The sequence below is a fragment of the Notamacropus eugenii genome, chromosome 2, assembly GCF_028372415.1.
Source record: "Notamacropus eugenii isolate mMacEug1 chromosome 2, mMacEug1.pri_v2, whole genome shotgun sequence".
In the NCBI taxonomy this organism is placed as follows: Eukaryota; Metazoa; Chordata; class Mammalia; order Diprotodontia; family Macropodidae; genus Notamacropus; species Notamacropus eugenii.
This window is the reverse complement of record NC_092873.1, coordinates 41,182,113-41,194,659: the sequence shown is the minus strand read 5'-3', so window position 1 is coordinate 41,194,659 and position 12,547 is coordinate 41,182,113. Positions and strand designations below refer to the sequence as shown.

At 42.9% G+C, this 12,547-nt stretch overlaps 1 protein-coding gene and 1 long non-coding RNA gene across 2 annotated transcripts in view; one reads left to right on the top strand and one right to left on the bottom strand.

Annotated features, from left to right (window-relative positions):
• Nucleotides 1-3,573: 3,573 nt before the first annotated feature.
• On the top strand, nucleotides 3,574-10,465 carry LOC140525030 (uncharacterized). The gene is made up of 2 exons (XR_011973899.1): nucleotides 3,574-7,218; nucleotides 7,311-10,465. It is a non-coding gene; the product is annotated as an uncharacterized lncRNA (long non-coding RNA).
• AKAP10 (A-kinase anchoring protein 10) overlaps nucleotides 6,273-12,547 on the bottom strand; it is a 68,858-nt gene continuing 62,583 nt past the window's right edge. Inside the window, exon 16 of the transcript XR_011973897.1 lies at nucleotides 6,273-8,184. The gene's annotated coding sequence lies outside the window, so the exon portion shown is untranslated. The remainder of the gene's footprint in view (nucleotides 8,185-12,547) is intronic.

The window sequence follows — 12,547 nt, the reverse complement described above, 5'->3', positions numbered from 1 at the left end:
CAGAGGCTCACAGATGTAGACCTGGAAGGGACCTTGGAAGTCACTGAGTCCCTTTTTACAAATGAAGAAACTGAGGCCCCAAGAAATCAACTGACTTGCTCAAGGTCACACAGATGATAAGTTGAAACCAGGTCCTCAGGGCCAAATCTAGCAGTCTTTTCACTGCTACCTTTCCAAAGCCCTCATTTTGTAGAGATGAGGGAACTGAGCACTGGGATGGCTCAAGGTCAAACAACAAGCCTCAGAGGCAGGCCTGGAAGCCCAGAATTGCAAGAGATGCCCACTCCCACAGGAAACCCCTCTATAGCACATCTCATCCCTCCCATCCCTCTGTCCCCCAAAGGCTAGGTTGTACCCCCTAGCCCCCTGGCAGAATATAAGCTCCTTGAGGGCTGGACTGACATTATTTTTGTCTTTGTGTGCTCAGGGCTTAGCTTAGTGCCTTGTATATAGTTGGTGCTTAATAAATGCTTGTTGCTTTTTTTTTTGGTTGAACTATGGTGCCTGCTTCACCAGGTTGTTATAAGGCCAAATGAAATAATGTATAAAAAAGTTTCCTCAACAGTGGAATGCTTCAGAAAACTAATTATTATTATCACCAATATTATTATTTCCCCCGCCCCACCCCCCCATACACTCTATCTCCCTGACCCTCAACCACACAGATCAGGCTGGTCCCCTGGAGGTCCCTATGCCCAGGGCATCTAGCCAGTGCTCCTGCAGGGCCTGTGATGTTATGGAACGGGGCTGGCCCGACGTGGAGGTGGCATACAAGGGAACTAGGATGCAGAAGGAGGAGGATCCACATAAAACAATGGGGAAAAACCCCATAGATGGAATGCTTTTGACGATCAGTTTGAGCATTTATTAAGCACCTGTTATATACTGGGTACTATGCTAAGCACTTAGGATACAAGCCAAAAATAAAATACTTCCTGCCCTTAAGAAACTAACCTTGTAAGGGGAGTGGGGAACAACATATACACAGGTAAGTAAATACCAAAGGGTCTATCAGTTTACAATCATTTATTAAATGCCTGCTATGTGCCAGTCAGGCACTGTGCTAATGGATGAGAACGCAAAGCAAGGTAAAAGACAGTCCCTGCTCTCAAGGAGCTCATCCTCTAACAGGGAGACAACTTGAAAGCAATTACATGTAAAAAAACTGTATACAGGATAAATTTTAAATCATCAGCATAACGTATATACCAAATGATTGCACAGGTGAGGAAGGAAAAGCACAAACTTCTGGGAGGAGCAGGGAAACAAGAAGGGCTCTGTGCAGGACACTTGAGTAGCCTTGAAGGTAGCTAGGGATTCCAAGAGATGGACTTGGCCTCTGGAGCACTGGGTTCAAATCCCACACATTCTAAGTGAGCAAGACCTGTCCCTCTTGGCATCTATAAAGTGGGAATAATAATATTTCCTTTACCTACCTCCTTAGCTAGTGGGGGGTGGAGGGATGAGAAAGCAGTTGGTAAATCTTAAACCACTAGACAAATATTCCTGTATATTAGAGTTATTGTTATGAGGACACCTGGCCCCCAAGGCGCCTGCTAATCTTAACTGTACACAGAGTTTTCTGTTGTAACTCCATTCCAGCGACAAGATTCTGGGAAAGTAATTTGGTACCAAGAAGGTGAGGGAGAGGGGAGGCATTTACAGGAATCAAAGACGACCTAGGGAAGAAGGTGGAGCTGGTAATCCGAGACAGCAAAGGAAAAGAGCAGAAAACTGCTGTCCATCCACCAAAGAGACACCAGTCAGTCGGTGAACATCTACAAGCCTCCTATGTGCCAGACCCTGTGCTAAGCTCTGGGGGTACAAAGGGAGGCAAAAGACAGGGGCTAACAGTCTAATGGGGGAGACATCATGCAAACGGTTTTGTGCAGAAGAGATGCTCCAGGATAATAGAGAGAAAGCACTAGAACTGAGAGACATCACCAGAGACGGTAGTGACAATGATGTAGGAAAAGCAGGTGAGACGCAGAAATTCCCAGGAGACAAAACAGAAGAAATGAGCTGGTGATGTGCCAGCCTCCCATTTTGAAACTCAGATGAATCCAAAGCGTATGTGAGTCACAAACAAAAAGGCAAGAGAAAGCCCGACTGCCAGGAAGGAGGTGGGCACACCTGGCTCTGCAGCAGATGGCGCAGGTACTTTGGGGGCCCTTGATGAAGGCTTAGATGACACAGAAACAAATCGGTCCCTTGGTCTCTGTGCCAGTACCTGTGGGAGACTTGGCTTCAGAACCAGGAGCCAGATACTGGCAGACTTCAGGAGGAAAAGAAGAATTTTCTTTCTTTCTTTCCCTCTTGTCAGTAATATGAGGAGGGGGAGAGAAATGGGACTTCTCTCTCCCCTCCCCCTCCTCCAAAAGCCATGGCAGTTGTGAACCCAGGGCAGTGAGAAACATGTGCCAGTCCCTTGGGAACCTTATCTAGTGCCTGGCACATAGCGAACATGTAATAAATGCTTTGGGATTGATTGATGGCCCCGACAAAGCTCAGGCTGGATTTCAAGTCTTTGGAGAAGCTGTTTCTTCTTCTGGCTTTCTCTCCCTTAGCACAGGTCACAGAAGAGACAGCAGGAGAGTTTCTGGGTTCCTGAGTAAGTTATCAGTTGCCCTGTGGGAGGTACTTCCTGAATCTCTGCAGTATCCTACAGGAGAAAACATACCACTACCTGGAGAAACCACCTGCAGCCTAAAGGCCTAAGAAAGCTGAGCCATGCCCCTAGTAGGGCGAATATCAACCATCAGAAGAGGGCCGAGCCAGGATGACTTCAAAGATCTTTTCCTTCTAGGAATCATACCATCAGCCAAACAACTAAATAGCATTTATTTAAGTACCAACTAGGTACCAGTCACATTATCACACTTAAGCACACCAAACAATCTAGTGTCCAATTACTGTACTGGTCTAGGATCATTGTCTATTTCACATACGTACAGCTTGTGTACTTTACTTGGATCAAAATTACCTGGAATTATTATTCAACTATAAAGTATTATTAGTACAGAACCAATATATAATTAAATATTGTTAATTATTATATTAAGAAGAGGAAGGTTGATAGTATCATAGACTGGAGAGGTCAATAAAAGCTGATAATATTAATAATAATAAAAATAACATTTCTAAAACTCTTTACAGCTTGCAGAATGCTCTCCTCCCAACTCCCAGGTAAGAGAAACACTGGGGAGTTTTATTACTAATTATTAATAAATCTTAATAATTAACAAATATTAATTGCTATCATTAACAATCAAAACCTTTTCCCTGTTCTAAATTTGACAAACAAAAACATTTCTCTATATAAAGAAAGAGGATTACATACATTCTGCTTTTTTATAAAAGTACTGAATCCAGCCCATTCATTCCAGTTATCTCACTCATCTATTTCCCTCTAAATTTTCTTCTATTCTTTTTGTACTTTTAAAAAAAATGCTTCACTCACACTGTTATTTTTAAAAATTATCCTTAACCTCCTTCTCCTCAAATCTCCCCATCCCTCACAAAATTAAAAAACCACCAAAACTCTCTCTTGTAACATAGCATAGCCATGCAAAATAAATTCACACAGCAACCACATCTGAAAAAGTATCATTCTTTACCTTCAGTCCATCACTTCTCTGTCAGATGGCAGAGCAGCCTTCATCACTGGCCTTGTGGAGCCTTGGGGAAGTCATCATATTGATCATCGTTAATAGTAATAACAGTTAGCACTTTGATGTCTGCAAGTTACTTCACATTTACTCAATTGATCCTTCCAGCAAACCTGGGAGGTGAGTGCTATTATTATCTCTGGTCTGTAGATGAGGAACTTGAGGCAAACAGGTTAAGTGACTTGCCCAGGGTCACCAGTTAGTAAGCGTCCAAGAGTTAGGATTCAAACTCAGGTCTTCCTGACTCTCAGCCCAATGCTCTAACCAGTTGAAGCTTTGGGAGGGAATACAATTAGTGGGCAAGGGAGAGAGAGCTTGTGCACTGGGGTCCCCTGTTGCCTCCCTTCCAAACCCAAAACCCCCTTACTGAGAGGATCCACCCTGTAGCTCTTTCTTGAGTTCCTGTGGTTGATAGAAAGTGCTAGGTCATAGGGAGTGTGTTCAGGTAGAGCTCGGAGCAGAGGCTGTCTGACTGCGTGACCAGAGTATTACTTGGGGGAAACAATTGAGAAGTCAGTTAAGTACTTAGGTTTTCTCTTATAGCATTTTCCACATAGGTTCAGATTTAATCGAGGCTGTGTGTGCATGTGTTTCATCTAAACGAATCTTTTCTTTTTTTCTTTCAAAGGACACTCCATCTCCATGTCTGAAGTGCATTCCATCCTCACCTCCACCTCTTAGAATACCTGGTTTCCTTTAAAGGTTAATGAAAATGCCACCTTCCACACAAGGCATTTCTTGATCCCCCAGCTGTTAGTGCCCTCTGTGCTTTCCCATTCCTTTGTACAGAATTTGTATCTACTCACAGAGGCAACTAGGTGGTGCAGGGGATAGAGCACCAGTGCAGGAGTTAGGAGGACCTGAGTTCAAATCTCACCTCAGACACTTGACACTCACCAGCTGTGTGACCTTGGGCAAGTCACTTAACCCCAACTGCCTCATTCTGGGTCATCTCCAGTCACCCTGATGAATATATGGTCACTGGATTCAGATGGCTCTGCAGGAGAAGTGAGGCTGGTGACCTGCACAGCCCTTCCTCACTCAAAACAAAGTCAAGGGTAAGTCATATCATCATTTCACTGATGGCATGGTCTTCTTCGGGCAATGAAGGATGAACACATATCTACTCACAGGTATATATGTTGTCTTTCTTGACAGATTGTAACCCACCTAGGGCCAGCGACTATTTAATTTTTGTTGCTGTGGGAGGTGCTGATCAAAGTGCCTGGCCCATACTATGTGTTTAATAACAATTGCTTGCTAATGATAACAATAAATGCTTGCTGATTTCTTGGTGCAATAGAAAGCCTGCTTGACTTAGAGACTGAAGACCTGGATTTGAGTCCTGGTTATGTATCTTGTTACTGTGTGACTTTAGGCAAGTCACTTAACCTTCATGGGCCCCAGTTTCCTTTTCTGTAAAATGAGGGGGCCAGGACTAGGTAGCCTCTGAGGTCTCCTCCACCTCTACATCTGTGACCCCAAGAGTGTAGAGAGATAAAAGAAGAGGATGCCTGCTGGCTGTTTTTCTTTGCCCTTGAAGAAGGAGCTGGCAGTCTAGGGTGCCGCCCAAGTCTTCCTGCCAATCAATGCCCCCTTAAGGATATCTGTGTGCAGGGCTGACCTACTGGTCTCCACCAGGACTGCTAACTCCACAGCCCCACAAAAGAGAGGAAATGGGTGGTGGGCCAGGACGTTCACTTCCTGCTGACTTTGGGGAAGATATCAGAGGAGTTCCTCTCAACAGCAGGAGACAATGGAAAGAGGAACACTGATTTCCCAGGGTGGGCAATTTACATAAATTCAGTAAAACCTGAATCCATACAGGCTCCACTAAGGAGAAATGTAGAGTTTTTTATGAAAAAAAAAAACAAAACCTTAAAACATCAACTTTTTTAAAAAAGCTGAAAAAAATGCCCTTAAAATCTGAGCAACTCAACTCAAATTTGTTGTGCTTGATTATACTGATTTGTCATAAAGACAAGCTTTACTTTGGAAGTGGTAATGAGGGAAAAAGGGAAAACAGAAAAGAGCATCGATGAAATATTTTAAAAATACACAGAGATGCAGACTGGCAGGGAAATGACTGCCATGCTATATGTAACATATATTTAAAAGCAGTCTGCATGTTTCAGACATAATCCTCTTGCTTCTATCTATATAACTAGGATTTCTATAACACTTTAAGGCTTCTAGAGAGCTTTGCATAAGTTATCTAGTGTGAGCCTTATAGTAACCCTGGGAGATAGATTCTTTTATGATCTACATTTTGCAAAAAATTTGCAAAAAAAAAATTTCAGTGATTTGCACACAGCCAAAAATCTTTTGAGGCAGGATCTGAACTCTACCTCCCCAGCTCGGAGTCCAACAGGCTACCCTAGCTATCTGTGTATGGAAATATTCATGTTTATGATTTTTTAGCTCAATAAAACACGTTTTAAGAAATTAAAAACTTTATAGTCCCCTCAACAAGCATTAATCATGCCCATACTATGGAACAGGTAAAAAAAAAATCCTATCAACAAGCATTTATTAAACACCTAGTGAGTGCAAGGTATTGGTATTAAGCACTGTGGTTACAAAGAAAGGTAAAAAACAAACCAATCCAGTCCATGTCAATCAATAAGTATTTATTAAGTGTTGTCTGTATGCCAGGCCCTGTACTAGATAAGACTACTTCTCTCAAGGAGTCTGCAGTCTCAAAGCAACAAACCAGTTGGCTATGCAAATGAAAAAGCTAAGCAGATCTGCATGAGTGAGGGAGGGGGACAGGATGCTCCTCTGGAGTCATTCAAACAGGCTCCGCAGGGCCCCTATTTGGAAATATGCACTAGAACTTAGTTGGCAATCACATCTTGTACTAGATCTCAGGCTGCCTTTCTTCAAAAATATTCCTGGCCCTGACTGGTTGGGAAGAAGCATGAGAATGGGTGGGGCATGTTGTGCAAGGAGAAGCAGATTTATCTGTGCCTAGCATTCCTGGACACTCCCACTGCCCCTGGAACTGGGTCTTCGCTTCCCTCCATCTCCCAACCCCCCAGCCCAGAAGCAGACAGCACAGCTCAAGCATATTCCTCTGCTGGCTGGCTGGGGGAGGATCCTATTGTCCTATCCAAATCTGTGTGACCCGCCCCGTGAATGCCCAGGCTGCTTCTGGGTTAGAAGAATCCTTCACCCTGGTGAGGATTAAAGAATAACCAGAGACAGCGAGAGACAGTGAGGTCAATGGGGACAAAATCAGCCCCTCCCAGAGGGTCCCAAGCCTCAGTTTATATGGGCTTCTCTAAGGATCCTAACCAGGAGATCTGTCCAGCTCAGAAGGGGCTACCCTGAGCAGGATGAAGGGAGCCAGCCACAGAGAACGAAGGCTTGGCGATATAGAGAAACCATGGAGCAGCCCACCCCCCACCTCAGATACCAACAAGCTTCCTCCTGCCCCTGTGACATGACAATCCCAGAAATCACCCAGAAGAGCTGCCAGAGACCAGTGGGTGGGCAGGATGCAGAAAGCCAACGGAAACAAGAGGAGAAAGGAAAGGGGAGGGAAGAGGTAATTTAGTAGAGAATATTAATAACTAAGATTTATGTGATGTTTACAGAGAAGCCTGCAACATAATGACTATTATTGACCCCATTTTACAGATGACAAAACTAAGTCCCACAGCAGTGAAGCAATTGGTCCACCATCACAGAGTTAATGTCAGAATTTGAACTCAGGTCTCTCCCGTGTCTAAGCCCAGTTCTTTTGATGAAGCCTGGAAGCCATAGGTAAGGAATGGGTCCATGCCAGGATCAGGGAATGGGCAGGGTGAGTCAGTAGTAGATCGGGAGTCTGAGTACCTGGGTTGAGATACCTGCTTTGGGAATCTGGGTAATCTGGGCAGCACCTCTGTCCTCAGTCCCCACCTCTGAAAATGAAGAAGTTGGACCAGATGACCTCCAAAGTCCTTTCCCTGCTCTAAAGCTGATGCTATGAATCCCCTCAGAGCCAGGAAGTTCCCATGGAAAGAAGGATCTGCCCAAGTGGACCAGCTGACAGAGGCCTGGACAGAATGGACCAGGACAGCCCAAGGGGCCTCGCCAGGCTTTCATCTGCACCTGAACTCCTCAGCCCCAAAGCAGCAGGGAGTCCTTGTAGGTATGGAGCTTTCTCTGTCCTCTCCAAGCCTCCCAGCCCTTCCAGAATTCACCTTCGTTTCACTGTCTGCTGGGCTAAGCTCCCAAAGCTCTAGTGAAGGACAGGCTCTTTCTCAACCATGTAGTTAAGGAACAGACCAGGAGCCACCCACGGCAGAGGGGACTGGTGGGGAGCAGCAGCCCAGTAGGGAGAGAGATGCTGCTGTCAAGCAATCATTGGCCCCCAAGCTGGTGCCACAAAGTTCTCCTCCAGCCTCTGATGCTCCCTGCCTTCCTTCAAGGCTGGTGCCACCTCCTCCAGGAAGCCCTTTCTGGTCCTTCTTCAGGTACCTTCTGTCCTCATGTTATATCATAGGGGTGGAACAGTGCAGTCACATCCCTGTGGAGGAGGGAGGGGTTAGGTTCTAAACTCAAGACAAAATAATTGCACCTGATGAAAGATGGAAGTTTCTATCAGGAGCCGATGGACCGGAGTTGATTACTATGGAAACGACTGAATATAAATTTTATTATTCAATATACAAAACTAAACTGTAGGTGAGGAGGATGGGGGTGGGAGAAAGAGAAAATAGATCTGTTCATTACATTTTGTTTTAAAGAAAGAAAAGAAAGCTAGAAACCAGGATTTCAGATAGAAGAAAATAGAAACAAGTAAAGACTTAGCTGGCAGAAAAACTGATTACAGTGAAAAAAAAAAAACAACTCAACTCTTAAAAAGGCTTCACACATAAGCATGATTATATTAGAGGGATGATCTCACCGCCACAGAACTGTTTCTTCTTCTTCTTGCTTCAGCATGAGGCAAGAGAGGAGACAAAGAAGGCAAAGGGAACAAGACAGCGGGGGCCTGCTGACCAACTATCGATGTTAGGAAGGCCAGCTAAAGGTTTCCCTTTCATAACCTCTACCAGCCTAAGCAGAAGAGGGCATGTTGTTTTTCAGTTGTGTCTCTGTGACTCCATTTGGGCTTTACTAGGCAAAGTCACTAGAATGGGTTGCCATTTTCTTCTCCAGCTCATTTTACAGATAAGAAAACTGAGGCAAATAGGGTTAAATAACTTGTCCAGGGTCATACAGCTAGGAAGTACCTGAAGTGTTGGGTCTTCCTGTTGACTCCAGACCCAGTGATCTATCCACTGCTCCATCTAGCTGCCCATGTGAGTATGAGGAAGAGATTACTGAAAGACACTCAGTGTGGTGGGATACCTTTGCTCTGGCAGGGCCAGGGACCTGGACCCTTCCTGGCTAAGGAGACAACAGATTCCCATCTTTCATTTCATGCCTACCCTGGGACAACCCCTTAAGGAAATCAGCATGCTATGGAGGAAAGACCCCTGCCTCTGGACACAAAGGACCTACATTCAAATCCCACCTTGGATGCTTACTATCTGTGAGACCTTGGGCATGTCAATGACTCTCCCTAGGTTTCAGTTTCCCCAACTGTAAAATGAGGAGACTGGAAGAGATCAGTAGAGTCAAATTCAAAAAGAAATGGGGCTGCTAAAGTGCACAAAAACTGGGAAAATTTTTACAGCAGGTTTCTCAGGTAAAGGCCTCAGATATATAGAGTACTGACTCAAGTTAATAAGAATACAAGACATTACCCCATTGATAAATGCTCAAAGGATATGAACAGGCAATTTTCAGACAAAGAAATCAAAGCTATCTATTGTATGAAAAAATGCTCTAAATCACTATTGATTAGAGAAATGTAAATTATTACAACTTTGAGGTACCAGCCCACATCTATCAGACTGGTTATTATGACAGAAAAGGAAAACAATAAATGTTGGAAGGGATGTGGGAAAACTGGGATACTAATGCACTTATTGGTGGAGTTATAAAGTGATCCAACCATTCTGGAGAGCAATTTGGAACTACGTTCAAAGGGCTATCAAACTGTGTATACCCTTTGACCTGGCAACATTACCACTAGATCTGTATCCCAAAGACATTAAAAAAAAAAATGCAAAGGCACCTCTATGTACAAAAATACTTACAGCAGCTCTCTTTGTGGTGGCCAAAAACTGGAAATTGAGGGGATGCCCATATATTGGGGAAAGGCTGAACAAGTTGTGGTACATGAATGTAATGGAATGCTATTGTGCTATAAGAAATGACAAGATGATCTCAGAAAAACCTGGATTTACATGAACTGATGCAAAGTGAAGAAGCAGAACCAGAACACTGGACAACAGTAACAGCAATATTATATGATGACCAGCTGTGAATGCCTTAGCTATTCTCAGTAATATAATGACCCAAGAACATTCCAAAGGATTCATGAAAAATGCTTATCCACCTCCAGATAAAGAACCAATGGAGTCTGAATGAAGATCAAAGCATCCTATTTTTTACTTTGTTTTTTCATGTGGGTTTTTTTTTTGAGGGGGAGTGTGGGTGTTGTCTGTGTTTTCTTTCACAACATGACTAATATGCAAATATGTTTTGCATGACTGCACATGTGTAACCCTATATCAAATTGCCCACTGTCTTAGGGAGTAAGGAGAAGTGGGAGGGAAGGAAAGAATTTGGCATTAAAAAATTTTTAAATGTTAAAAACTGTTTTTATGTGTTATTGGAAAAAGTATTATTTTAAACTGCACAAAAGGATCCTGTAGGCATCATATTGACTTATAAAACCACACATTTTAACATTATCTCTGTTCTATTGTATTTTCATTTTGCTAAATATTTCTCAATTACATTTTAATCTGCTTTGTGATGAGGAGTGTTGTAGGTGCTGGGTCTGTGTTTGACACCTCAAGACTAACTGGCCTCTGAGCTCTCTTCCAACCTTCAATCAGGGATCATAGACTTGGTATCCACGACATTCTTTTTAAAAAAATATTTTGATAGCTGTTTTTCAATATAATTAAAGGCAGCTAGGTGGTACAGTGGATAGAACTCTGGGCCTGGAGTCAGGAGGACTTGAATTCAAATTCAGTCTCAAGATGATTATTAGTTGTGTAATACTGAACAAGTTACTTAACCTTTATCTGCCTCAGTTCTCTCCACTGTAAAATGGGTATAATATAGCACCTTCCTCCCAGGGTTGTTGTGAGGATCAAAGCAGATACTTGTAAAGTGCTTTGCAAACCTTAAAGCACTCTCTATATGTTATCATTATTACTGATTTTGTGATTCCATGCATTTACAAACATGGTTCTGACAAGAGGTCCATAGGCTTCATCAGACTCATTCAAAGGGGACCATACCACCAAAAAAGGGGAAGAACCTCCAGCTCTGAAGTCATGATCGAAAGACATTTAAGCTCTCTGCCCTTTCTGCGAGTCGAGTCACTCAGTTCCTTTAACAGTCTCCAAACTTAACCTTGATCATCACCTCAAGACTCCACTCCTACCCCCATGGACACCAATCTACAGTGGTATTAATATCAAGTTGCATTTTCTTCCACAGGGGCTCATCTTAAACACACAACCTGCACACTTCCATCTCTCTGCCCGTGCTCAAACTTTTCTTTCCTGTCCTCCCTGCCTATCCTTTCCAAGAATCCTCTTTCCTTTGAAGCTCAACTCAATTTGATGCAGTGGGAGATAGCTAGAAGTAGAAGCTGGGTCTGTCACAGAAGTAGAAAGGATTCTGGCAGGAGGTGAAAGGTTGGAGGTGACTTCTTTTTCCTCACCTCCCTCTATGGTCCCCTAAGGTGCTCGGTTTGTGAAACAGGAGCTGGAAAGCCATTTAGTTCACCACCCTCATTTTTGAGATGAGGGAACTGAGGTGGAGATGAAGTGATCGATCCAAGTTCTCTCTTGTTCTCACTCTCCTTCCTCAAATTAACTTGTGTTTACTTACTTAGCTTACATAGCTTAGCACAGTGCCTGGTACATAACAGGTACTTAATAAATGTTGATTTATCATCTTTGAAAAGTAATTGATCTTAGTCTAAGAATACTTTCAAGAAGTTCAGCTCCTTGAGAGCAAGAACTGGTTTACTGGGTCTAGCACAGAGTCCTGCATACAGTGAGTGTTTAATAAATGTTTGTTCAACTGTTAAATTGAAATTAAGAAGTTGCAAAGTACAGTGATGTCTGAATTACTTGGCACAAAGAAATAACCTAATTATTGACATACAATAAATCTCACAACTTCTTTTTTTTTAAAAAAACATAAAATGCCCAAGGGTTTCCTTTCACTGCAGTAACTTTTTTTTGGATGGTAGGGTACTGAGTTCCTAAGATTTTGACATGTATTCATCATGAAACCACACTTTCATCCCAGGGGGTATTAATTGTTCTTCTGAGGAGCTGACCATTTTCCCAAATCTGGCCTTGATTATAGCCCCTGGGTTTTCTTTTTTTGCTCTTAATTTTTGGTAACTTTACTGGCATCATGTGACATATATCACACAGGGGAAGTAGGTGGTGCAATGATTAGAATGCCAAGCTTAGAGTTAGAAAGTCTTGAGTTCAAATCCAGTCACAGACATTTATTATTAGCTGTGTGATCCTGGGCAAGTCACTTAACTATTTGCCTCAATTTTCTGATCTGCAAAACAGGGGTCATAAAAGCACCAACTTTCCAGGGCTGTTGTAAGGATCAAATAAGATAATAATTGCAAAGTATTTAGCATAAGACTTGAGACTTAGTAAGTGCCATATAAATGTTAGCTAATATTAAAATTATTATACACATGTTCAAACTTATTGTCTGTTACAGGTCCTGCTTCTCATTTGCTCTGTGAAATGAGGCAGTTTCACTAGATTGAACTGGTTAACAAG